Source organism: Haemaphysalis longicornis, unplaced genomic scaffold, assembly GCF_048455015.1.
Source record: "Haemaphysalis longicornis isolate Haplotype H1 unplaced genomic scaffold, Haemaphysalis longicornis Haplotype H1 scaffold_16, whole genome shotgun sequence".
Taxonomy (NCBI): Eukaryota; Metazoa; Arthropoda; class Arachnida; order Ixodida; family Ixodidae; genus Haemaphysalis; species Haemaphysalis longicornis.
Genome location: NW_027526266.1, coordinates 16,433,215 through 16,457,329, shown reverse-complemented (window position 1 = coordinate 16,457,329; position 24,115 = coordinate 16,433,215). Strand labels below are relative to the sequence as shown.

General features: G+C 48.1%; 1 long non-coding RNA gene across 1 annotated transcript in view; it reads left to right on the top strand.

Annotated features, from left to right (window-relative positions):
* The first annotated feature begins 9,946 nt into the window (after nt 1–9,946).
* LOC144166129 (uncharacterized) overlaps nt 9,947–24,115 on the top strand; it is a 29,801-nt gene continuing 15,632 nt past the window's right edge. Inside the window, exon 1 of the long non-coding RNA XR_013321591.1 lies at nt 9,947–10,112. This is a non-coding gene — a long non-coding RNA (uncharacterized LOC144166129). The remainder of the gene's footprint in view (nt 10,113–24,115) is intronic.

Below are 24,115 nucleotides of genomic sequence, written 5' to 3'. Positions count from 1 at the left end.
GAACCCGTTTTTCAAATACTTCATGTGCGGAAGATCGCACTCAGCACTTGTAAGCCTTCACCTCAAGGTCGAGACAACATTCTATTCACTATGATATAATATTTACATGCAGACACACTTGAAACACTCCTTGGCGTCTTCAACAAATATTTTTTTTCGGGGCGCCTTCCAGGGTCTTGGAGGGAGGCCATCATCGTGGCTTTTTTGAAGGAGGGGAAGGACCCTTCCTCTCCCGCAAGTTACCGTCCCATTATCCTGAAAAACTGCCTGTGTAAGCTCTTGGAGAAGATAATAAACAGGAATATCGTGTGCTTCTTAGAGTACAACCGTCTTCTATAGGGCTGCCAGGCAGGCTTTAGGGCAGGACTATCTACCAACAATCAACTAGCTGCATTAGTATGTCAAAGATGCTTTCCTCCACCAGCAGTATTGTATGGCAGTATTTTTTCATCTGGACAAAGGGTACGATACCGCGTGGCGGTACGGCATCCTCAGGGGCCTTAAGGGCTTTCGATGTTGGGTAACATTATAAACAGGATTGACAGGTACTTGTCGGAATGAACCTTCCCTGTACGAGTTGGAAGTGCACTCTCTAGTGTTCATGTCCAGGTAAATAGCATGCCGAAAGGCGGAGTTTTGAGGTGCGCTTTGTTTATTGTGAAAATGACTTTAATCAGAAAGGCATTCCCACCATCAGTTTCCTGTTGAATCTATGTAGACGACATACAATTATCATTTAAGTCTTGTAACCTGTCTATCTGCGAGCGCCAGGTCAGCTTCGTGGTAACGAGCTAGCTGTCTGGTCAGATAGCAAATGTTTTGAATTTAATCCAGGAAAACGTACTTGTGTTTATTTTTCGAAAAAAAAAACGTGGTATTCGGCCAGATCGAGACATCAAACTCAATGATGTCTATATTGCAGTCAGAAACGAACACAAGTTTGTAGGTGTAGTCCTTACATTCATTCAACATATCAATTTTAACAAAAATGCTTAAAGACTATTGATATACTCAAGGTTTTCGCACGCACTTCACATGGTACTCACAACAAAAATTCTTTTACATGTTTCACAATTGGTTCACGAGTAGGTTTACCATTGGACTATGGTCGTGTTGTTTAAAGGTCAGCAAGTAAAACATTCCTCAAACTGCTGGACCCAGTGCTTCATCTGGGGATCCGCCTCGCATGTGGCGCCTTCCGCACTAGCCCGGTCGAAAGCCTCTATGTAGAGTAATAAATGAAACCACCACATCGACTCGGACTACGACGGAACTGCTACGTGTTCAAAGTGTGATGGGCATGTGAACCTGGGTCATATGTTGTGTGGTTGTGCTACGCAAGCCTCCTATCTGGAGGATAAGGTCAAGTGGGACAGTGCTCTCAGGAGCAGTGAACTTAACGATCAACTCTGGGCTGTCCAGAAGGCCCGCGTAGCGGCGGAGAGTCTCGGGCTCCCCGTCCCGACGTGGGAGATGCCCTCTACACCTTGACACCGGTCAGGTGTCCTTCAGGACCCTTTTTGGAAATAAAGTTTCACCACCACCACCACCACCACATCAACGAGCATACACAGACCTGCTTTATGCATTTAAAATCTCAGCAATGCCTCACCATCTTTTTAAATCAGATTTTTTCAATACATCTATTACTGAACTCCTGCTAAATCGACAATCATTATCTGCACCCTTCTCTTACAGAGTTAGAGAGGAAGCGTCAGAGCTTGCTGTCTCATTTTTGCATACATGCCATCCAAACATCTGTAACAGATTTCATAGCACCATGGAATCTCCTCCCTGCATCATGCGACATATCTTTCACACATATAGAGAAAAACCGAGCGCCAAGGTATCCAATCCTGAAGCACTTCTTGTATCTGTAGCATAAATATACCAGTGTGCGGAATTTTATACTGACGCCTTCGAAAAGGACACCTCTGTGTCCTGCACTGCGCAGGCACCCTGCCCTAATTTCACTAGAACTCTGAATAGTAATACTAGTACCTTTACTGCAGAGCCTTATGGAGTACTTCTTGTGGTTAATGACATGCTTCAAATTCTCAGTCCGCAATCCATTGTAGATACCGATTTCTTGTGTCTTGTGCGGGCATTGTCTTCACCAAAGTCTTCCAAAAAGACGTTGTCAATCTCATTATCAAGGGTATTATGTCTGTATATGCTCCCAAATTTTAACTGGTCCTTTGCTGGGTCTTTGGCCACTGTGGTATAGCCGGGAACGAAGCCGCGGAAAAAATGGCGGCAACTTGTACACTCTTGAACGCAGTAGACGTAACAATATTACCCTGTGAAAACATGAAGCCACAAAGCAGACAACCTCGCAAAACATGGCAAACACACTGGGGAGAACAAACATGCTCTTGAAGTTAATTTGGGGTTGCTGTGAACACAGAGACGGGCACGGGGTAACAACGTAGACTTTCACGAGAAGACGGCGCTATGTTTTTATGAAAGTCTACATTTTTTTTTGTGCCCGTCTCTGTGTTCACAGCAAGCGCAAATTATCTTCAAAAGCATGTTACACCAACTAGCACGTCACCAAGCTCTACTGAACAAACAAACAAGTAATGGCAGTAAAACCACACTTGGGAAAATACACTACCGACACACGCAATAGATACACAGAAGTCACCTTGGCCAGATTACGGATGGGGCGCACACATGCAACACACGCCCACATGCTCACTGGATCTCCAAGACCTGTGTGCAGCAGGTGTGAAGGCGGCCTATCCGTGATTCACATCATCATAGAATGCAAAGCACTAGAAACAACACTACACGAACACTTTGCACAGCTATACATTCCGCTACACCCAACCTACTTTTTAGGGGACGAATCCATAATTACCCACAAGCGTACTCTTTGTTTCTTAGCGATGCCAAGTTTTTACGCCTGATTAGTTCCATACGTGCTGACAACCTGGGCTTTTACACCAGCCATCTTCATTGTCTTTTATGTCATTTCACGTTTATTTTAAGTAAATACTTTACATTTAGTGTCACTTCGTCCCCAAAAAACAACTTTTCCTTGGCGCTCATTGCCCTTAGTCGGCCTTGCGCCATAAAAACCAATCCTCATCAAAGCTGTCTTTGCCCTTGCGAGGGGACCCTAACCACTGTCGATCTAGGGGGCCTCCCAGCCTTCTACAACACCACATTCCCGGGTTGTGAAACTGTCTAGCGGCATGTCCTGCCACACGCAGGAAGTGGAAGTCACCATGTGCATTTGTGCGCCTTGGTGGCGCCGGGAACGTAACAATTAAGCGGTACGTGCACGTACCGGCACGTGCTGCTCCTCCCATGTGCGGAACTACAACGCTTGAGTGCTTACCAGGCTTGCACGAGAAATCGCCCTTATGGAATAGGGTGGCTGCAAAAACATAACTTTTTTTCCGGATCAAACGAGTCGGATTTGTTCTGAAATGCTTATTTAGTCTACCAGCACTCGCATAGGTCTTATTCTTCTTTTCCCGCATACAAGTGAGTGACCTCTTCGACGCTATTCTTCTGTCATTATTTGCCTTGTTTCGTGATTTCCTTGCTCATATCAGATGAACACAACTGGCAGAGTTACTTTCAATACGTGTCTTGCGCCTCCGTTGCGTACTCAAAGAATCAGATCTGAGTCGTGCCTAAAAGAGAGCCCCGTAACTTTCAATACGTGTCTTGCGCCTCCGTTGCGTACTCAAAGAATCAGATCTGAGTCGTGCCTAAAAGAGAGCCCCGTACTTCTTTATTTTGGGATGCTTATTTAGTCGGTCAGCACTCGCATAGTCGCATGACACCTATGAGAAAATAATTGACTCCAATCCATGCTGTGAAGGTGGTTCGAAAGCAAAGCTTTAAACGACACCCACAACAATTGCCCATGCGACGTCTCTTGAATTCACACACGTGGCTCTACGAAGAGTGAACCACAGATTCTGCCAGCCGTTACCAGTAATTCGTGGTGCTAGCGTCCCGAACGTAGCAGCAGCGTTGGTCCCGGCCGGGCTAGAGCGGCGGACGCCGCCGCAGAAGGGCGGCCGTGAGTCGGCAGTAAGAAAACGGAGAGGAGCGTCTTTAGAAGGGTGAGACAGCGGAATCTAGCCATTCTGATGTGCTAGCTTCGGGCTCTACCACCGCGCGACGCAAACGCAGACAGCGAAACTATTCGGCGTATGAGCTCACTGATTCTCTTTCATACCGATTTAAACTAGTTAGTTGAGTAAGTTTGAGAATTGCGAGAAAGCTGAGGGGACCTTTATAAATGCTATATATTAGCAAAACTTGCTACTTTCGCCATTTGTAATACTTTTAAAGCACAACTGTATTGGTAATCACTAGTTTATAAAACGGAGTCCATTCGTGCAAGCACTGCGCATAAGGTGGCGTTTCTCTAGCGGGCAGATGTCTCTATGTGGTCTACAAATTTTGTTTTCCCGCCCTGCAAACCAATCCTTAAAGGGACACTGAAGTGATATCTAAACATTGCGGGATTACTTGCGCAAACTGTAGTCCGGAGTCCCCATGCCATGTTTCGACCACCCTGGGCGCGTTTACACGATTTTATTTAGTAGAAAAATTAATTCGAAAATGCTGTCCTCCTCTCTTTACGCTCGCCCATTTTCTGCGGCGTTTTCGTGTGACGTCAGGAGGGGATAAGCTGGCAATTGGCTGCGCTACTGCACGGCTCCCCGGCCTTCAGACAGAGTCAGTCGGCCCAGCGTTTCGTCCGCCGGCCGCCGACGGGTCGTCGCAATTCGTTCGCTCAGTTGAAACGAAGCCAGGACACGTTTGTGACTGCTAGAATTTGCCTTTCTTTACTTGGTTAGTTTGTACACTGTATCTAGCTCCAAGTCAAGGTCGCTTCACACAAGCGCTGCACAAGCGCACATGCGACGCTTCGCTGAGTGGAATGCCAGTAGCAAAATATAAGGCCTCTTGAAGGCGGGAGAAGAGTCAGCGAAGTCAATATAGGTACAATAGAAATAAAATCAACTGATCTTTTTACCGTACAGCGTAAAACTAGGGTGCGGGAGGCACTTTTTTGCGCTGGGCGAAGAAGCACAGCGGTCAGCAGCACGACTACGCATCTGCGAACGCTTTTCCGTCTACGAAATGCAATTGCTAGACGTGAGCTATTGTAGAAACTCGGGCGACGCGTACTGCACGAGCCCAATACAACAAATAGTCACCTAAGCTGGTTGAAATGCCAAAACTAAAGAAAAGTGTAAACTGGTTGTACAATACATACCCTATATTACCAATGCCAGCTGAGCCCGCTCCGTGGCCGAGCGGTCTGGGTTGCTAGGTATGCAACCGCAAGTATTTTGTGAGTGACGAGTTCCAATCCCCGCGGGTACGTGCTTTTTTTTGTAAGTTAACTTTTTCGTTTTCCGCCGATGTTTTGTATATTGAGTTCACCTTTTTTTAGGCCGCAACGTTCATGGCTCCACAAACTAGTTCACAAACGCGCGCAGGCTGGCGCTGGCGCGCTAGCGAGTTCTCGTTGGCGTGCTGTTGCCATAAGCACCGACTGCTTGCAGGCAGTGGGCACAGGCCAGAATGAACAGACCCTTGGCCTGGTGCGAACACGCTTTTTACGACACAGGCATGAGGAAGGCAAGATCCAAATATGGAGGGAAAGCACATGACATTTAGGCGTCTGCGGGTACGCGGAGGGCGTTCATGCACTGCGTAGGTTTCGGCTAGTGAATGCTACGATTCCGATCCGTCCTAGGAAGCTTATCTTTATGCATTTTTACAGCTGATAACATGGCAGAAGCGCGGTACGATGATTACTGAGTTATTGGGAATGCCCATCCAACAACGCCAACGCTTGTGTTTTGCAGAACCGAAACCGAAACTTGTTTGGTTGCTCACCTTGGGCATCGTCCAATCACGGTGTCCGCTCCTCCTAACGTCACAGCTTTAGTTGGTGCGGCCGCCGCAAACCGCGCATGGTAGTTTTTCTTCTTTCGCGTTTTGTAAAATAATTACCGATTTGTCAACCGAATAAACGATGAAAAGTGTGCTAATTTGAGCCAGTCTACGCAGTGCAAGCAAAAACGGGAGCTTGGCAAATTCACTGCAGTGTCCCTTTAGCGTATGTTTGCCGTACGACCACCTAATTCTTACGGTTGCGGGTTGCCCTGGAGGTGCTGTCGAACAAGTTAATCAAGCCGTGCGAAGGACGCGAAGCTGCACCGAAACAGGGCCAAAAAAAACTGCTAAATCAGACGACAAAGTCGTACCGCGGACGCCGCCGCCCGCAAGCAGGCACTCCCGTGAGGGGAATGCTCGGTAAATTCGAAGCACCATCTCTAGTGGGCTCCGTGAGTGAAACCTACCTCTCCCTCCCTCTCCCCGTCGCCGCCTCCGAAGCTTTGGGAGTTTTTTGTCCCGCACACCACGAAAGAACCGTTCACTGGTAGAGCTAGAAAGGTTTGCTTTCAAAACAGCCCCGTTACAATTATTTTATGCGTACTATTATTTCGCAAAGCAGAAGCTGATGCTACTTTGTTCTTTGCCGGACGGCTGGCCGGAACGAACAAGTTTTTAGACGTGCGGTATAATCCGTGCACAGCAAGATCATTCCATGGATGATCGCAGCAGAATACTTACAGAACCATCAGAGCATCCGCAGCTTCTTTTGCTGTACTACCTGGCGGGCGTGCGGTATCGCAAGGGTCCTCCTCTTCCAACGCCTCATCCGCAACACTGAGGGCATCGTTGATGATCTCATCATCGCTTAATTGGCCAAGGACAGTAAAGGTATCATCAATAGCATTGCAGTCCACCTGCAGAATATCCAGCGGTGCAGATAAACGAATGTGGCATTGTTGTCCCCCTTTTCAGGTGCGGGAGACCGCGTTCTTTCTTATGTTTCGGGCCGACCCAACCGGGTATTCTGGAAACAGTGGCATCACTTCTGCCGGCATATTCGCCACATAACGCCACAATGTTGTGAAGACGTTACCACGTAGTGGCGGAACAAAGATGAGACGAACCATGCGTAATTGCGAACCGATGTATTTACAAGACCATGATATCTGTGTGTAAGTTCATGGCGGTCCCAGCCAGTCTGCGTGTAGCCTACTCTGTCGTCATCGTCGGTGGTTGGGGGACCCAGGCGCTACAGGGTAGCTTTGGCTGCTTTTTTATGTCGTGATAATAATAACAGCTGAGCTCATTTTACTGGCCGTAAGTAGGCGTTGCTGGAAAAAATATCATAGAAATCCGAGCGCTATTGTGACGTTTGCCTTGCTAAGCCCGCAACCAGCGCGGCGTATATCTGAGCAACGAAGTTGTCTGGCTGACGGAGACTTGAAGTAGCATTTAAATACAATGTGTACACGCGTAACATGGGCGTTACATGGCTCGCACAAAGGCGAGACCACGTCTCAACTCAGTGCATTCGTTCAATGCCGCGCCCGCCGCCGCTTCCTGGCTGTTTACCCCCGTGGGTCTGTTACCGTGCTAGCATTTTAAATCCCTCCAATCAGGACTCTCCGCTGGCCGTAGTTTGAATTCGACGAATAAAGGCAAAGTGGTTGAGTCATTCGATATGCCGCGAAGGGGAAAGGGGAGGCGACCCTGTGGCGCTCTTTCCGTCGTGTTGGTGCACGTCTGGCACGGGCGGTTTGACCTAAGCGTGATTCGGCCCAGCCGTTGGCGCGTCGCCACGCGAAGCGGATTTCTGTCAGGCGCTCTGGCACAACTGCGCGTGCCTCTCTGCGACCGCCGAGCTTGCTAAAGCTTATGCGCGTGCCGCAAAAGCTCGGCGGTAGCCGCGAGGCACGCCCAGTGGCTTTAGCAAAAAACCGGCAAAACGCTGTGGAGGAATTCGTGAGCGCTCGTGAGCACGTGCTTCGCCGCGACCGCCCAGTCCTCGGTTCCTAGAGTGGCTCTAGAAAAAAAACTCCAGCGCTCTCGTCAAGCGCTGCCTCGTATGTAAAAACTATCCAGCGCTAGCTGGTAAAGATGAAAATTCACACTGCTTTGGAGAGGACACCACGGCGGCCGCATTCTCTAGAAGCCCTAATGGATGATTGAAGACATGGAAACGAGTGGGCCACTCCTTCCCGAGTCCTTCCCGAGACGACTTGCAAATCCCGCTATGGCTGCCTCGAGTCTATGATGAAGAGCTCGTGGAAGTCTAGAATACTGAGGATTATTCTCCATCCACGACATTTTTATGACGGTGATTACTAGCCCCGCAGCTATGCAAACAAACAATGATTCTAAAAGTTCACTATGTTTCCGGCAGTGCTCACCAACAACAAATTTGTCATTTAATTGTTGGGCATGAGTGCAGGCTTTCCTAATTTTTTATCGCCGCCGGACGTTTACTGGCCATGATGTATGCTCGCATCACCCCCATCGAAAGGGGTAAATAGGGGGTGAGCAAAGTGTGGTGTGTTGTTCCTCACGTTTTAAGAAGGCGTTACTCCCAATTAAGCAATACGCGCGTAAATGTGCGCCAAATAACGAAGGTCCGTGAACGTACAGCAACGCGCATTTTTGGAGTGATAGATGGGAGTATGAGCGCCATATTACCCGAATTTTTATATTAACGGGGCCACATTACCGAGGCTTTATCAAAGTGTTCATATATGATGACGACTGTTTGCTATTTGTTATAAATTTTTTATGCCGTGACAGGGTACCTGTGATGGTGAAAATTTGCCAGTAGTGTTGCCTAGATCTTAAATTTACGTTTCAGATTCTAAAAACAGACAAGATTCAATTCCTACTTATGAAGTTGTTTCAAAAGAGACATGTTTGATGGGCATATGACTTTGGGTAAATGATGCAGGTTCTGAATTTTTATTATTAGAAACCAAAGCTTGTGAAGACTGAAAGCCGTTCCTTTCGTACGCTCATTTTTTTTGAAAACTCACGTGTCCATTGTTAAGGTGTGGCCCCGTTTCGCGAGGAGGTAGACAAACACGGTAGGAGAAAAAACACTTTTCATCCATGCGTTTTGTACGCAGAATGCCTCATGGAATAAAGAATGAAGCAAGACGCTATAGGGTGAACGTTTTATTCCCACTGACACACGAATAACAATAAATAATTATCACCGTAATTAGAAGCTGGCAGAAAGAGCTAATGGGGGCCATGTATTGTTAAAAATGTGTCACCATTTTCACGTGTAATGTTGGTGTGCCGTATTTGATATATTCTTCCTCTGATAAAATTTATATTCCGCAAAGAGGTCAATGCCTTAATATTCGAATCAGGGAGCATAGGCGTTTTTTACGGGAGTGTGAGTACACACATTCGACGCAGCAACACATAAAGTGTGGTCCTTTCTATTTCCTTAAAGAAACTGAGCAGTTTCCAATGTAAACCGCCGTTAAAACAGATACATAATTGAACTTTTTACTCTAAAAGGGATGAGGGAAGGTGCATTACAGTGTACTCTTTCTGTATAATTGCACTTCCTATTTGACAGCCTAGTCTGACATTTTTCTGCTGCGGAGCATCACACTAGAACAATGGAGACAAATTTTAACTTGTTGGTTGTTTACTCTTCTGAGATAAATGCTTAAAGCCCTCTTCGGCTTCTTGTATAAATATATGTTCTCTCCAAATAAAGTTATAGCGGCGAGTTTGGCGTTGTGACGCCTTTTCTCTCTATTTGCTTGAGAGCATAGCGCTATTTTAAACATAAATCATAACCAACAACTTCAACCCGCCATTCTTTAGCATTTGGAGCACGCTAAAACGCATTTCAATACATTTTATACCTGGGTTGGTGTTTGGGTGGTTCATGTCAGCAACTGGCCCACATTCCTTTGGATCAGTACTTATTTTCAGGAATAATAATCGCAGATTATTGGTTAAATGCGCAATCTTCAAGATTTTAAACTAAAATGTTTGAGGCCACTAACCTCGGAACAAATATGTATGCGATTCCCTTGGTTTGCCATGCAGGTGGCCATGACGACTACACTCAATATGACTGCTTTGTCTGCTGGATCCTGACGCCTGCTCAAAACGGTGACGTGTACACCGACAATGGCGACGTATTGACGGTCGAGCACTTCGTGGGACCCTTCTGCGAAAATCAAGGGCTCCTCGGAAAACCAAAGCTTTTCTTCATTCAGGTACTCCCTTGTGCCCTCGGTTTAACTGCAATGAGGGAGGTAGACTACTTGCTGCCAGCCGCGCGGATTCACTGTCAAGCTAGGACCCGTACAACAGCTCAACATTAAATTACCGCCAAACAAATTCTATTGGAACTAGAAACTATTGAAAAAGCCTTTTTTAATTTCGTATGGAACTCAACACGTTTATTTTATGGCTTGTGAAAAAATTTGTGCTTTGCGGAAGTACTTGTCTAACCCACCTTCTACTACGCTAATGCAATTTTGAGAAAGTAGAGATGTAACATACTCCGCACGTTACAGTCGATTTCAAGTGCTCAATGAATGGTAGATTTCTGAAGTGCCTACACCCCCTCAGTAGGCACTTGGCGAACACCTCCGGCCACACTCTTGAATTCAGTAGACTTAAGAACATTACCCTATACCGACATGAAGCCACACATCAGACAACTTCGCAAAACGTGGCAAACACACTGGGGTGAGCAAACCGATGACAAGTTATAGGTAATAAAACCACACTTGGGAACATACACCGCCGACACACGCAATAAATACACAGCATCAATATTGTCACGAAGCCAAGGACGACGCAGTCGTTTTCGAAAAGAAACACGTTTACTGGAGCGAACTTGTGCTCCCCTAACAAATCAAAAGAATACAGAGGCGGCGAAGCAGCGGTCAGCAAGGTGACGTGCGTTGGCGAGCGTCGCATAATCGAATACCCCGGTGTCTGCTCTGCAGGCTTTTTATCTTTCGGCGCGCGTGGTTCTCTAACCGTCGATTCGCATCGAGAACATTGTAGATCCGAGAAGATTATTCCGAGCTGTTCACGTTAGATCGGAATGTTCTCCCTATCAGACCTGATAAGACATGCGGCGCAGAAAGAAAGAATGGAACATGCCCTTCCCTTTGCACAGAGATAACACTGACCGGCGCAGCCGGGTTAAAAAAACAAAACAGAAATAAACAAACCCAATGCATGGTTCGCGGCATTACCCCCCGTGTAAGAGTGCATCGACCCGAAGCTAACATAAGCGACAGTCCGAAAAAAAAGTTTGTCATCGTCCGTAGAAAGGTTTTAAGCGAACCACGTGGACCACTTCGGGCCCCGTACGTCGTCGTTATGTGCCAGAGGCACTATCGGGGGTCACTTCGTAGGTAAGTTGGCCAACACGTCGTAGAATCTGGTAGGGCCCGAAATATCATCGCAGAAGTTTCTCACTCAGTCCGCGTCATCAGATGGGAATCCAAACCCACACACGATCCCCAGAATGGTACTCGGCGTCTCGGCGACGGAGATTGTAGCGTCCGGCATCCACCAGCTGCTGGTCCGTTATACGAACTCGAGCGAGCTGGCGGGCCTCCTCCGCACGTTGAAGATATCCTTGGACGTCGGCTTTGAGGTCGTCGTCTTCTGTGTGCGGAAGCATGGCGTCGAGCATCGTAGTCGGCCGTCTTCCGCAGACAACCTCGAACGGTGTCATTTGCGTAGTTTCCTGGGTCGCTGTGTTATACGCAAATGTTACATACGGGAGGACTTCGTCCCAAGTCTTTTGTTCAACGTCGACGTACATAGACACCATATCCACGATCGTCTTGTTCAGACGTTCCGTAAGTCCGTTCGTTTGGAAGTGGTACGCCGTCGTTCTTCTGTGATTCGTGTTGCTGTAGTGTAAGATTCCTTGCCTAAGCTCCACAGTGGAGGCCGTTCCGCGGTCCCTGTTTAGGACTTCAGGGGCTCCATGTCGCAGCAGAACTTGGTTAATAAAGAACTTGGCGACCTCTTGGGCAGTCCCCCTCGGAAGAGCGGCGGTCTCTGCGTAGCGCGTCGTGTAGTCTGTCGCTACGATAATCCACTTGTTCTGGGATTGTGACATAGGGAACGGCCCGAGAAGGTCCATTCTAATCTGTTGGAAGGGTTTCGATGGGACGGCGATCGGCTGCATAAGTCCGGCGGGCCTCATCGGTGGCGTTTTTCGTCGCTGACAGGCATGGAATCTCCGGACGTAGTGGGTGACATCGGATGTAAGGCGTGGCCAGTAGTACTTCGCCTTCTTTTTTCCAATTGTACCGGCTGTACCGAGGTGTCCGGAAGAAGGGTCGTCGTGGCACGCTTCCAAAATTTGGTCTCGAAGGTCTGCGGGGATGACAAGAAGGTAATTCGCTCTCGTTCCGGGGCTGAAATTATTCTTCATGAGGACGGAGTTTCTCAGGCTGAATGCTGGTAAGCTGCGTGTGAAGGTCCTAGGTACGGCGACGTTGCATCCCTCGAGGTAGTCGATTATAACGCATAAGGCAAGGTCGGCACGCTACTGGGGGGCTAGGTCACTCTCTGTCCCGATTCCGATGAACGCGCTGTATTCATCGGAGTCTTGTGCTGGTGGGTCGACGGGGGCGCGGGACAGGCAGTAGGCGTCGGAGTGTTTCCTGCCAGATTTATAGACGACTGTAACGTCCAACTCCTGCAGGCGCAAGCTCCACCGCCCAAGAGGGCCAGAGGGGTCCTTCAAATTGGCGAGCCAACACAGCGCGTGTTGGTCTCTCACAACCTTGAATGGTCTTCCATACACACCCGCCGCGGTGGCTCAGTGGCTAAGGCGTTGCGCTGCTGAGCACGAGGTCGCGGGTTCGATTCCCGGCCACGGCGGCCGCTTTTCTGATGGAGGCGAAAAGCAAAAACGCCCGTGTGTTCGACTTTTTGGCGCACGTTAAAGATCCCCAGGTGGTCAAAATTAATCCGGAGTCCTCCACTACGGCGCGGCTCATCGCCTGCGTTGCGTCGGCGCGTTAAACCCCACAATCAATCTTTCTTTGTCAAGCTGGTGCAGACGTTAGGGCACCCGCTCGGTGGGGGGCTTCCCTATTGCGGGATAGCCTGAGCTCAGCTGGAGGTCCAGGCCCTCATCACCAGTTCACGCTGGATCCCAAGTTCCGGGCTCGTCAGGCAAAATCATAATAAAACACATATTCTCCAATAAGGGCTACGCAAAGATACGTGCAACACTACAATCTGAATTAAAAAGGATGCAAGAAGAACTCAAACTTAGACAACCCCTACATAAAACTGGGAAATGCCTATTTTAAACAGAAGGCAAAGTCCCCACCAATTGTTCAGCTCGATGCTGTGGTGTTTTCATCGTGTCGTGGGTTCAGCTGATGATGCAAGACGAGGTGCGACATGGTAACTATGCCGGCGTCCCGCGTACTGTGATGTGGACAAGGAAGACGCACTGTTGTCCTTGTGGACAACGATATTCTCCCAGCCACTCACGACCGCCTGCCAGGTTCGGCAGGCAACCGTGAACTACCGGTTGATGGCGGGCAGCAGGCTGCTGGGCGTCGAAGTGCGTGGGCGTGCCAAAATTGCGTACCTCCGCGAGTCAGGAGCCGCGCCTCGGCCACAGGATGCCAAGATTCCAGGTGGACCCCTCTCGAGCTCGGGTCCCTGACACCCGACGAGCTTCGAGTCTTCTTCCACGTGAACGTCGCGCTCCTCGAGCCTGCTCCGTCCACTCCTCCGGGAGTTCGCCCGTTCCGGGCAGCCCTCCCTGCTCTTTCCTTAGCGCGGCCTCTTATTAACCCATGCCATCTCCTCGTGCGGCTTGCTGCTTCTTCTTACGAAGCGTAACCATACGGAGGTAAATCCCCACAGCCCGAATTCACGCCTCTCGCGCATTTCGTTTGCCCGTGCCCTCGACGTTGTCGTCGCTTTCGTCGTCGCCGTATTCCGCCGAAACGGGCACCCCACCACTAATGCGTTCGTCTTTCAGGAAAGTTTCGTTCGTCTTTTAAGAAAAAACTGGGCATGCAGGAGACAAAAAATGAAAGTACTTCCAATTGCCGTGAAAGCTGTGAAGTGCGGAGCAGTAAACCGCCAGAGGCTGTGGCACCGTTCTCCGCTCTTTGTTGCGCACCTTCACGCTCTCCACCACCCTTGTGTTGAACAGAGGTTTACTCAAAGCAGTTCATTTTTTCGCGCCTTCGCAGTGATCGCACGACCCCTGCCTGGAACAGCACAAGCGGGAGTTCTGTTGTTTTTGGCCTGGCGTTATTATCGTACGTGCTGGAGCCTCTCTCTGCCATTTTGAGCACGTTTTTTTTGTGCGACCACATTTCTCGCTCACTATCGTAAACAGCAACACAACTCACATTCCTAGCTAAGTGAACGCTCGGACTGCCGGTTAAGTAGAAATATTTTACCTCAAATGTACCTGCACTTTTCTTTGCGCTGAATATTGGGAAGATGTATGGGCAGTGCCAGCGGTTCCAGGAGTTTCGAACGGTTCTGCTTATATTACCGTCTTGTTCAAATATCTTTTTAGTTTTGACCGGAAGGCTGAAATTTTTTTTATATAAAGTAAAGTTTACTTTCCCATTTTTGCATAGATTACCTGAAAACGGCTGAAGAAAAAAAGCTGCCAAAGCAGCTTGATGGGCCTACCAGCACCTTGGGTACATGGCAGTAATGAGCAGAAATTATGCGGAAACTTACTTGCAGGCAACTGTATCAGCCTTGCTACACGCGCACATACAAAAAGATAGTTTGCGTGACATCGCCACTGTACATTGCAGCCCGAAAAAAGTTTTTTAAAAAGCAGGGGTGGGGGTATTAAAATATGCGCAATAGCTGGCTTGCCAGGCTCTGTCGATAATAGAGGTCACATATACGGAAAAACAAAGAAATCGCCGTAGACACTCCTAATTTTGCACAAAGCGGCCTGCGTCATGCCCAATGTAGCACAGCATGACTTAAAGTGCAGCATTTATAATTTGTAGAAAATAACACAAACAAAAACAAAAATTCGTACATGCATAAACGGTGAATACAAGAGGAAAAAGATACGAAATGAAAAGTAGTACAATGGGCATGTATCCTAAGCTCTCCTAGGAATTTTTTATTTCTGATCAAAATTTTGTGAACGGAATTTATTTAAAAGAACGCGGCAACATGTTCGATACACTTTGCAAGCCGTACCTTGTACAACAAGTAGACACCTGACAGTGGTCCGCGTTTCGACTGGCATAAGCAGGTTCATTAACACATACGACGGCAAGTGCGCGTACAATATTAAACCCCTTTTTTATCTCTTTAATGGTAGCTTCACGTGGTACATGTCAAATATCTGCAGTGTTAGCATTTCAAATGAGTGAGCCGTGTGCGCTGTATATGCAAGATTTTGAATGGAACGGAACACTCGTTTCTGCAATACAAATGTGATTATTTACCATAGTTGTTGTTCCCCACACTAAGTCAGCATAGTCAGATGGGACATGATTAAGGAATTATATAACAGCAAATAAACTTTAGTTGGCACAAATAACGGTGCTGGCAGATGATTACTGTGATTCTTGAAGGCTTCCAAAAAACCTCATTAAGATGCTCTTCCCAGGTTCAGAGGCTTTTGAATATTACACCCAAACCCAACTTTTTCCACAAATTCTATGGTGTCACGACCTAACCGTAGATGAGTAGAAATTACACCTGGTTTGTTTCGCGGTCGAAAAAACAGTGCTTCTAATTTCTTGCTTTATTTTTAGCTTGTTAAGCTCAGTCCAATGTTGTACGTTTTTGAGTGTGATGTCGGCTTCTTTAGTGACGTCCTCATTAAACTTAGAGGAAAAAAACAGAGTGACGCCATCCGCCTACAGTATACATTTTGAATTGGTACCAAGATCTACAGATGGCAAAATTAGCGCGAAGAAACGGCACGGAAGACGAGAAAGAGACAAACACGGGCGTTGTTTTTGCCATCAGTACTAACCAGCTAGCCTGTGTTCACACTCTAGTACAAGATCTAAAATATCAATTATGTACAACTTTAGCACAAGCGGCACTAAAATACTACCCTGCGACGCAGCTGTGAAAATTTGTTTAACTGATGAATGGTGATTCTTGGTGCTAACGTATTGCGTGCGATGAGACAGGTATGATGCAAGAAGGCTTCGAACTGAATCCCTGAAACAATACTTCTCTAGTTTAAATAGAAGTCGACTATGGTTAATCGTGTCAAAGGCTGGCGAAAAGTCAATGAAGACACCCAATACAACTTTTTTTTCTTCCAAGCATCGCAAAATGTATTCTTTTAGGTTTAGAAGAGCTACCTCTAGATTTGTGTTTAGAGAAACCGAATTGGGTGGTTTCAGTTATGTTTTTCACTGAGAGAGTTCATTCGAATTTGTATTACTTTTCTAGTCTCTTTCAAAATACAGGGAGAACTGAAACTGGCCTGTAATTTGATGGGATTTCCGGTCCCCTTTCTTAAACAAAACTATAACTTTAGCTTTCTGCAATATAGAACAAAATACAACAGATTCAAAGCACACGTTCGAGGTGCATGTGAGTGCGGGAGCTAAAATATCAATTACGTGCTTTATCGAACTTATCGGCAAGTCATCCGCGTCGCGGGAGCCGCTGTTTGTCATCGTCATCAAAGCGGAGACAACCACGGGAAACGTAACCGGAGCCATGTACATGTAATTCGGAATAGAACAAAGAAAAAACACACGTCGTGTTCACGGCGATTGCATATGACTTTGCGCTTCTCTGTCGATGAAACAATCGTTTATGGCATAAGACATTTCCGTCCTTCGAATACTTCGGCCATCAATAATTCTCTCGGCAGGAGCCGAACAACGCTTGGAGTGGATGGCAAAGTTGTTAAATTTTTCCCATAGTTTCTTTGAGTTGCTCTGACGTGATTCGAACATGTTAAACTAGAACAAATGTACCACCAGTCGTTGCTCTTTGTTGAGTGTATTTCTGTAGGCTTTGAACTTTGCAAATAATTTGGAATCACGTGATTGAAGGAACAACATTCTGTCTTTAATTTGTATTTTCCACCGTAGTGTAGGCGTAACCCATTCCTTACGAGCCTTCTCAGCCGTGATACGTGTTTTAGGTGGGAAATGCGTGTTATAAATATATATAAACCTTTCAAAGAAATGATTGTATGCCATGATTGGGTCAGAAAAAGCTGTCACATCAGGCCAGTCGACAGACGAGCTCTTGTAGTCGAATGTGAGTGTTCGACCCCTTGTAAACAGATTATTAAATAGTATGTTCTTTATCACCCGTGGGATAAGGCAGGGCTGCCTTTTATCGCCTCTGCTCTTTTGTGTCTGGCTTCACATTTGCGTCTGGCTTCAGGGGCGACGTAAAATTGGTTATGAGGTTCGAGTACTTGGTGTAATTTTCCATTCAACGGGTGAAGTGGTGCGTGGTACGTTAAACCGCATCCTCGAGACGCAGGAGCAGCGTATCGTGTTCGCAGCAAATTTCAGGCTCTCCCTCGCGGAGCGAAGCAAGATATTTAGGTCGTCCGTCTCGGCGGCGCTTTTTAATGTAGCACGCGTAGCAAAACCTCCGATCAATTTTACCCGTCAGCTCGCCACAAAGTTTTGGCCGTTCTTTTGGGCGGGAAAGAGAGAAACAGTTTCCCGCGCGCTGTTGAGGCTGCGCAAATCAATGGTTGGTTTCAGTCGTCCTTGCTCGCAAGCCATTTTTAGCTTTATTGCCGTATGCACAGTATTTGACCTTTTAGACTCAACTTAGTAGCCAGGGAGTGCGCTGCTGCTGTACTTCATGGGGACTTCCCGCTCAGTGTTTTATACCGAATGCATTACCGGTCCGTCTTCCGAGCAGTCGCCGCCATTTTATGCCTACGTAGTCAAGACACTCAAAAACTTCCAGTGTACCTGCCAAGCCTAAGTTTTAGGCAAAGTGCGGCGAGCTAATTGTGCGAAAAATTGGCAATAAGCTAGTTAGACAATCAAGAGATAGGAAGATCACGCGGCATCCGCTGACATCAGCTTACTTCAGCGGTACTTCCGGCTGTTGTTCGGGATTTCGAATGGTTGCGTGGGTGGGAATGTCTCCTGATATGTAACCGTGTGGTGAGATTCGGGGTTGTGCGTTCCTCACGGTGCCCGTACTGAGGTCGCACTGAAACATTAGAAAATGCTTTGTTTCAGTGTAGTGTAACGCCAAACGTTTTCGAATTTGTTAAGCAGGTTGTTTGGTCTTACGCTTCGAATGAGCATACATTCAAATGACATGTTGGTGAACTTCCTGATGTGTGCTGGTGCTTTTGTATTGTGTCGAGGTAGTGGGGCCGTTTGTCTTCCCACCCGACCGCAACGGGCGATGTTCCTACTGCTGTGGTGTGTACGGTCGATCCTAATACGTCACTTACAGAACATGTTAGCGGCTCCACAAGAAGAAGCATTTCTGTAACAGTGGTCCTCACGGCTCATAGTGGTCAGGAACAACATCCTGAGCATATCTATATTACCGTTTTCAGTTTCAGCTATTTTCTGAACTCTTCTTCGAACACCCGTGAACTTCGGTGGATTATTTTGGCAGTAGCTTGGTGCCCCCCCCCCCAGACATTCGTTGTGTGTGTGTTTAATGCCCGGAGTAGTTGAAAACGAATAAAATTTTTATGGTTTTAGGGCGGCGCTGTTACCACCAGTCGCGGCACCCTGACAGGTCGGTTGTAATAAATTCTCTTTTCGAGTATCTCCACGAGACTCTGTTTCGGTGCGTAGCGCCCCGTGACTCCGTTTGGGCGCGTGAGTCAAGATAACACCGTGACCGTGGACGAGATACGATGACAAGCTCTGCCCCTTAAGTGCTCAGCTCTTAAAACACTCCCGGGACGTCGTATGGGCTGATCCAGATTGCAGCACCTTGACACACACAACGTTCACATGGATAACATCGCGACAATCGCGCCCCAGAACACTCACAAGAGTCCCCCAAAACAAAGTACTGCGTGATTCGTGGTGTCAGTACATAAGCACCAACACCAAAAGTACTCAAAAATCACCTCGCAAGTACACAACAGTACACATAGATTGCAGAGTATTTAGCCTCGCGGGTAATATTTTATATAATAATTTGATAATAATATAATAATAATATTAATTGTTATAAATTCTCTTTTCAGGTATCTCTACGAGACTCTGTTTCGGTGCGTAGCGCCGCGTGACTCCATTTGGGTGCGTGAGTCCACGTAACACCGTGACCGTGGATGAACTACGATGACAAGCGGTGCCCCTTAAGTGCTCAGCACTTAAAACACTCCGGGGTGGTCGTATGGGCAGATCCAGATTGCAGCACCTTGACACACACAACGTTCACATGGACAACATCGCGAAAGGCGCGCCCCAGAAGACTCACAACAGCCCGCCAAAACAAAGTACTGCGCGATTCGCGGTGTCAGTACATAAGCATGAACACTCAAAAGTACGTAAAAACCACCTGGCTAGTACACAACAGTACACATAGATTGGCAGAGTATTTAGCCTTGCGGGGGAGTACATCATAGAAAGACGGACTGTTTGGTCTCCTCACTGCCAAAAACAGATTAATTGCAGCAACTCACCGAATATTTTGTCCGTCAATGCCATCGCAACCCTCGACCAACAGTAGGCTTCATTTGGATTAACCCCCTCGACTCTGATTACAGGCAGGGGATCAAGCTATTGAGAGCTACTCGTTCGAGGGGTTAACGATAAAACATCTGCGCCCAATCGGTTCATTTCCAACTTTATCTTTCTGGAATGGCCTTTCGCACTTTGGGATGAATTGGCGTACCTGCGCACATGCAGATGTATTCCCAACCAAACCAGTGTCCAATACCCCAAACATGTTCTTCTTAACACGGAAGTGCTTTCCTGTTGTAGTCTTGAGAGCCCGGCTTAGTATCTTGGTCCGGAACTTGTTCGGTACTACACCCTGTTGAAATACGTCTCCTACTGTCTCGTGACGGCTGCAAAGAAGTCCTTTCTTCACAAAAAACGTGTAAGCGCCAATCGCTTCACGGGTACAGATGTTCCTTCTTTCTCCCAACACATCCGCAGGGTTCAGTGTTCTCCTTGTTCCGCACGAAGCTCTTCCAGAGCAACTGTAATAGCGTGCAAGCGCGTTGTTAAACTCCTTTCGCCTATCATAAGGGTTGTCCATGTCACGACTTTGAATCGCGGTGCGGAAGTCATTTCATGCCTCGTCTATTATGCCGGTAACAGCTTGGATCTTGCCTTCCTTGTGGGGTCGGGATCGGAGGCACCGCGTGTACCTAGGATATTGTCCAGGATAACATTGTAGATCGGGTTATTCATGCATTTGGCGATTGCCTTTTCTGAGAAATAGAGCAATGATATTTCAACCAGTGCCTGTAGGACATCGCCATTCTTTCTGTTATTAAAAGCAGCGTAGCTCTTGTGCGCGTAACTGCAGACTAGGGAATACAAGAGCCGCGCACCACCAGGGTGTTCCTTCCGGTGTCATTCAACACCGAAACTCTCTTTCTAAAAAAGTCCCCTTGCAGCCCGAGAAATTAGGGTACTGTGGAGTTCTGTAGTACCATGGTAATAGCCGCTGCTCCTTGCTTAGATTGTGAACAAAAATTACAAGTAGGCCTCTCCATCCTGTCCTTTAAAAACCCGAAAGTGTGTCCAGTTGACGACACAAAACATGACGTCATATCCTCTCTGTTGGCTCGTTCTTTACAAGACGGGACGCTATGGCATAGTAAGCGCAATTCAGAGCAATATTTTAGATTTGTATTCCAATGGCAATCGCAGGCTTTCTGACCTGCTTTGCACAGAGAGAGCACCGAAGGGTTTTAGCTGTGTTGGCTAAGTCTCTTCCCGTGTTTCTTGACGGGCCCGTTTTCTTTCTTTTCTAAACCGGAGCATGGTGATTTGATGCTCGCCCTTTAGGAAGGGATCGGGAGCTTCTGTGATTTACAAGAGTTACTTGCAGCCTCTTTCGCTGTGAAGTGCTCCCAGCGAGAGTGGGCACCTTGGCGTCTGCTGCCACTGCGCATTCCCTTGATTTGTACCCTCGCGTTGCGCTTTCCTCCTCTCTTCCAGAAACGCCGGTTCGTCTCGGCGCCACTGCGTAGGGCCGAGTGGACTTTCCAAACTCTTACCTTAGGTGGAGGTTCTGGCGCCCGTTAAGGCGATAAAACAATGTCAGCGCGACGGCCACTCTATTCTGGTTCGGGGTAAACCTACTCTCATTGGCCCATTTTGAACGGGAACCGAACCCCTCTCGCCGGGCGCGGAACGCGCTCCCTGCGCGAGGTACGAGTCGGGAAAAGGGTCTTCGGGGTGGCTAAGGTACGTCACGATTTCTTCGTCTTCCGGTCGCGGCTCGTTTGCGCAACGTAAGCCTGCAAGCAATTGCAGCGGCCGGCCCATGCCTCAGTAGCTACTTTATTCCTATGATTACAATACGCCGTACGTAGAACTTGACGCGCCTGTGAGGGAACGGGCCGCCTCTTCATGGCTGCTCCGAGGCAATATGGCCAGGGCGGCGATGCGCGCACACAAAGGTGTGGTGCGCCGTTGATTTTGCCCTGACCTCTCAGCCCACTGTTTCGCTCGGTTGCACCTTATCGCCCTTTCAGCCTAAATGAAAGCACGTAAACGTCACCCATGTAACGAGCAGGTTGGCGTACACTGTCTTCTCTCCGTATCCTCGACATATTTATTGGTCGCCGCTACTCTACCTGCGAAATATAGACGGTGTTGAGCTAGCACGGCAGCGTTTCAGTCTCGTGAGAGTGCTTAGCTAGCTCAAACCCAAGCTGGTCCCTCTCTGTGTGTATGATTGCATACTTAGTGTAATGCTGGGATTTTGAATACTGTAAGAGACACAAACACTGGCGCCAAATGAGGGGCCATGGTGTTATTTGCCTTTGGACGCTAACAAGCTCAGCTGACTACTCTCGGAATCAGCTTTGATGTTATGCACCGCTTTGCCGCGGCACCACAATCCGCTAGCGGTGTCTGGTAAGGGGATGGAGGGGCTGCGCCTTCTTAAGCAAGTAGTGTAGGTGCACCAGTAGTTACCGTAGCCCCACTGGGGAGTATGACGGTGCGATCACGCCACAACTGGAGCGGCGGTATTCGTATTCCCGGAGAAAAGACACAGCCGCTACCCGGAATAGTGGACGCAAGAATTATGCTTGTTGCCAGCCCATTTCGATAGTGCAAGAACCTGGTAGCTGACGCCCAATATCGTGCCCGTTTCCCACTGAGGTTCACGGTACAAGTGTGACTTTAGCTGGTACCGCCAAAGCGAGCTCCCGCGAAGAAGGTGAAGCTTACATAGCTGTCGAATGGTGAAGAGTGCCCAGAGTTGAGATAAGCCGTGCGGTCACCCCGCATAGCCGAGGTGGACAGGTGTTTTTCGCATACTCCATGCCACCGCAAAGTGAATGTGCCTTGGCTGAGAGAACAGGGGAAAGAGATGACCCATCACACGTCGGTCGTATTGAGCTGGAAGGAGCTATAAGCCACTCAGCAGAATGACTCGTTTCGTCGGCGGATTTGCGACGGCCTCTGAAAAAGAGAGAGAGATAAAGGTTTATTTATCTTAAAGGAAAAGAAGCAAGCGCGGAAGTGGTCAACCTCCCAAGTCCAGCAGGCCGCGAGCCCGTGCTGATTCCAGTGCCCGATCGACCAGAGCTTGTTGTTGCTCCGGAGCCGAGCTGGTCAGCGCATGCTCCCACTTCTCAGGTGATGGGATGAAGAGGGCTTTAGGATTGTCTGGGCATGAGTGCACCAAAAGGTAGGCAGTGAGAGGGGCTTTGCAAGTGTGGCAGTCGGTTTGGAAGTGATGAATAAATGTGGGAGAGAACCGTGTAATAAAGTAAGGAGAGGTCTGTAGCTGGCGCCAGATATGAAACTGTTGGTTGCTGAGAGTAGGGTGGGGCGGTGAATAGATTCTTCTGGAGTGCAGGTAGTGGGATAGTATGGCACTCCATGTAAGATGGAGGGGTGTTAAAGAGGGTATTGTGGAGCCCTGGAAGCTGAAGGCATCTTTCCTTAAACGGACCCTGCAACACTTACCGTCGACTGCTCGGAATGTATTTTAAGGTAAAGTCTGTCGTCTCCGCAATGTCCTCCCGCAAGAATTATGAGCAGCCGACCACTATCACGGAAAGTACGCGCGTTGAGAAATCGCGCATAATTTTTCCCTCTCCACTTCATCGCGGGAAACCTGACGAAAGCTGCGCGCTCTCTCCCGGAGAGGGGGGCGGCTCGCGGCGTCTTCTCCGGCGGCCTTCGATATATGACAGGCCGGGGAGTTTTCCAGTTTTTTTGCGAAACGTGGAGGGGTCTATCTGCGGATAGGTGCCACAAAAAGCAGGCATATGCTGCCTGCTCGCAAGTGTTCGCTCGGGCTGGTAGGGCTTCTTTAAAGCAATAAACGTTCGTGGTCGAGTGTTCTGGTTGCAAGGGAAGTATTGAGCTCATCACTCAAACTCCATGTGCACTCAAAACACAAACGAAACGGCAAAACTGTGCCTACAGGTTCAGTCATAGAAGAGTGTCGAACACTGCGCCCACGGCAAGGGATCGTCACAGGAAATGGGATAAATTAGCCGCAAAATTGACCACTGTAGCCGATCAGACAGCCATGGCCCTAATGACGTCGTATAGGCCATGCCAGGGGTGCATGAGGAGAACTAAAAGAGAGTGCAGCATTTTTTTCCGCGCCTTTCACAGCAATTAGGGCGCTCACCGCTTCATGTGCACGTGCAATATTTGGTTCAGGTGTTCCTGGCCGTGTAATGTAAACGTCACGCAGGTTTACTTGCACTGCTCAAAGAGTGTTGCAGGGTCCCTTTAAAAATGCGAATTCCTGGAAGTGCAGATCTCGGACGGCAGAGTAGTCTGTCTCGTTCCGCCAAGGCTCGAGTGGGCTGGGGTCCGTACGGTGGCGATTTGAAGATCTTCGGGAAAGGTCCGGAGGAGACGAAGGCCGCTTTTCCGTACCCTGCCAAACTGATACAGTTGGCACGCCTGTTAGAAATCGGTCAGAACTGTGACTTTTAGTTTGTTCTAGTGAATAGCTGCAGCATGTGCAATCGTAGTGGCCTCCGCTGCTGTGGGTGATAAACTACTATAAGATGCTGCTGTGGCCACCTCTCATTGCGGAGTAAGGGCAACGATTGTGGTCCTTCATGATCGGGTGTGCTGTGCAA